The sequence below is a fragment of the Petaurus breviceps genome, unplaced genomic scaffold, assembly GCF_028583685.1.
Source record: "Petaurus breviceps papuanus isolate PSGF00001 unplaced genomic scaffold, PetGlider_PUasm1.0 175, whole genome shotgun sequence".
NCBI lineage: Eukaryota > Metazoa > Chordata > Mammalia > Diprotodontia > Petauridae > Petaurus > Petaurus breviceps.
This window is the reverse complement of record NW_027185764.1, coordinates 38,895,806-38,899,342: the sequence shown is the minus strand read 5'-3', so window position 1 is coordinate 38,899,342 and position 3,537 is coordinate 38,895,806.

Here is a 3,537-nt window from a genome sequence, read left to right as displayed (position 1 = left end):
AAAGTAAAACATTTAGATACGTCACAGTGACTGACTTTATTGAGCTAATAGTCTTGAAAGGATATTAAATATAAGCTTTCTCATGGGGACCATACTGCTTTCACTGATGAGTTACTGAGTATAAATTCAACTCTATCTAGCCAGCTACAGGGAATAAAACAAACCAACAAACCATGCCTCACATCTCATAAAGTCATCTTGTTCAGTCGTTTTCAGTTGTATTGACTCTTTACAACCCCATTTGGGGTTTTCTTGCAAAAATGCTGGAGAGGTTTGCCATTTCCTTCTCCCATTCATATTACAGATGAGTAAACTGAGGTAAACAGGCTTAAGTGTCTTGCCCAAGGTTACAAAAATATTAAGCATCTGAGGGCAGATTTGAACTCAGGATGATGAATCTGCCTTACTCCTGGATTGGTTTTCTATCCACTGCACCACCTAGCTGCCCTTGTGCTGTCATTTACTTCAGCCAATCTGCCATATACCCTGTTATCATGATATCTTTCTTCTCCCTCCATATAAAATTATTTTACACATTTTGTTCTAGATATAGTGATAAAAATCAGTGCTGATATAGTTAATAGTAAATAAAATATCTGTCCTATCAATCATCATTGTGACTCTTTATTTAATTCCTTCCACTACAATATATGTTACCTACTCATCTAGCATTAGAATGCAAGCTTCTTGAGGGCAGGGATAGCCTCCCTTTTGTATTTGTGACCGTAATACTAAACATAGTGCCTGACATATAAGTGCTTATTAAACACTTCTATTATTCATTCATTCCAACAGACAGCATTGTTTCATAATATTCTCTACAATAGAACTTCTGCCTAAGTGAGGTCAAAAGACTTGCTGTATTCTACGTACCTCAGTACCTCTTTCCCCATGCCAATTTTGTTCAGGCCATTGCTTTCCTTTAGAATCAACTCAGATCCTTGTTATATTCTAAGAGGCAATTCCTTTGTTCTTATGTAAACAGCACTCATTACCTTATTATTTATATTGTTTTCCCATTTTTCTCTGGTTGTATGTGTCTTTTCTCCAACAATGCATAAACTCCATGAAGACAGTTGTTTATTTCTTTTCTACCACCATAGAACTGGTAAATCATGGGCATGTGGTAGATATTCAATACATATTCCTTGAATTCATGAATAAATGAATGAAAAAATCAGTTAGAAATGTTTAGATTCTTGACTAGCAATGCATCTAGGAGGAAGAAATGATTGGGACTTAGACAAAATATACTTGAAATGCCCAAACTACTTGAAAACACATAACATTCTGTAATCTCTTTCATATGAAAGTTTGTGTTTGCTTATCACTTTCCAAACAAAGCTGTCTAAGTATTTGACAGAAAATGATGAATTGTTGCATTCCTCTTATGAAATAAGCAGCAACGTTACCTCTATAAAGAGAGAAACTGAAGTGCTGATGCATGCAGTGACATGCCAAAGATTAGAGAAGACTATTTCTCTTGACAGAATTGGGACTAGACAACAGTCTTAATGTCCCAAGTGTAACTAGGTTTTTATAATGGATACATGAGTCTATTGAAAAGCCAAATTGCTTACCATTAGCTATTTCTTTCTGTATTCTCCCTCATTTAATATTTTTTATTTGCTACACATAACACATTTGACTGCTCTGCCACCTACTAACTTTATAATCTTAAGCATGTCATTAAAATTCTCTTTCTTTTTTTACAGACAAGACAGTATTTATTTAGCTTGACAAAACACACACACATATAAAATATTCACATCTGAGCCCATGGAACAGTCAAAACAACTTTCTTTTCTCCTAGAGTAGGGGCTCTAAACATTTTTATGTCCTTAACTCCTTTGACAATTTTGTTAGGCCTAAGGACTATTCAGAGTAATGCATTTAAATGCATTAAATAAAATCTAATGGATTACAAAAGAAGAAAAATACATTAAAATAAAGATATAATTTTCCCACTTAAGCTCACAAATATCCTCAAATCAGTTCATGGATTCCTTTGGGGATCTGTGGACTTAATGTTAAAAATGCTTGCTCTAGAATGAGTCTTGACCTTACTTACATAATGCTCTAGCCATATAGTACTACTCAAGCATTGAGGCTCCCCAATACCCATTCTGAACTCATCACAATCGTCATTACCATTGGCAGCAACAGAAGCAGCTCTATCAGCTTCCTAGAGATTTAAAGAATTTCTTCCAGATGTATATTATTACTATAGAATTAAGGTACCTACAAGAGTAATACTTTTTTAATTTGCTGCTTCCTCCAACTTTCATCATATCAGTTGGTGGGAAGAGGTCAATTTTCTAAAGGAAAGTAGGGTATCGTAAGCTGTTCTTCAATGAGATGGAGGCTCATTGTGTCTGACTGGCTTTATCTTAACTCTTGCTCTCCCAAACACCAGAAGGACTGGGTGCATCAACCTGTGAATATTTTAGTGATCCTTCAAATTTGTCTTAAATTCTTTTAGTTTTAATATATAATTAATTTATATTTAGTTTCAGTATTCACTTCCATAAGATTTTGAGTTTTGAATTTTCTCTCCCATCCCCAAGATGGCATGCAATCTGATATAGGCTCTACTTATACATTTGTATTAAAGATATTTTCAAATTAGTCATGATGTAAAGAAGAATTAGAACCAAGGGGAGGAACCACAAGAAAGAAGAAACAAAACAGAACAATACAAGAAAAGGAGAACAAATTGTATGCTTTCATTTGCATTCAAACTGCATTTCTTTCTCTGAATGTGGATAGCATTTTCCATTATGAGTCTTTTGGAGTTGTCTTAAATCCTTTCATTGCTGAGAAGAGCTAAATCTATCAAGGTTAGTTATTGTACAATGTGGTTGTTGTGTATGTTCTCCTGACTCTGTTCATTTCACTCAGCATCAGTTTATATGTCTTTCTAAACTTTTCTGAAGTCTACCTGCTCATCATTTCTTATGGAACAATAGTATTCCATTACATTCATATACCATGAATTTTTCAGTCATTCCTCAATTGATGGACATACACTTAGTTTCTAATTCTTTGCCACCACAAAAAGAGCTGTTACAAATATTTTTGGTGCATGTGAGTCCTTTTTCCCATTTTTATGATTTCTTTGGGATACAGACCTAGAAATGATTTTGCTGGGTCAAAGGGTATGCACAATTTTATAGCTCTTTGGCCATAGTTTCAAATTACTCTGAAGAATGTTCAAATAAGTTAACAACTCCATCTACACTATATTTGTGTTCCAATTTTCCCACATCTTTTCCAACATTTATTATTTTCCTGTTTTGTCATGTTAGTCAATCTGATAGATGTGATGTGGTACTACAGAATGATTTTGATTTGTATTTGTGTAATCCTGACTCTTGTTCCATGATATGTAAATTGTTTCTTTCTGGCTGCTTTCAGTATTTTCTCTTTGTCCTGGTAATTTTGGAATTTGGCTTTAATATTCCTTGGCATTTTGAATTTAGGATCTTTCAGGTCATCAGTGCATTCTTTTGATGACTGTTTACTCTTTTTTTTCTT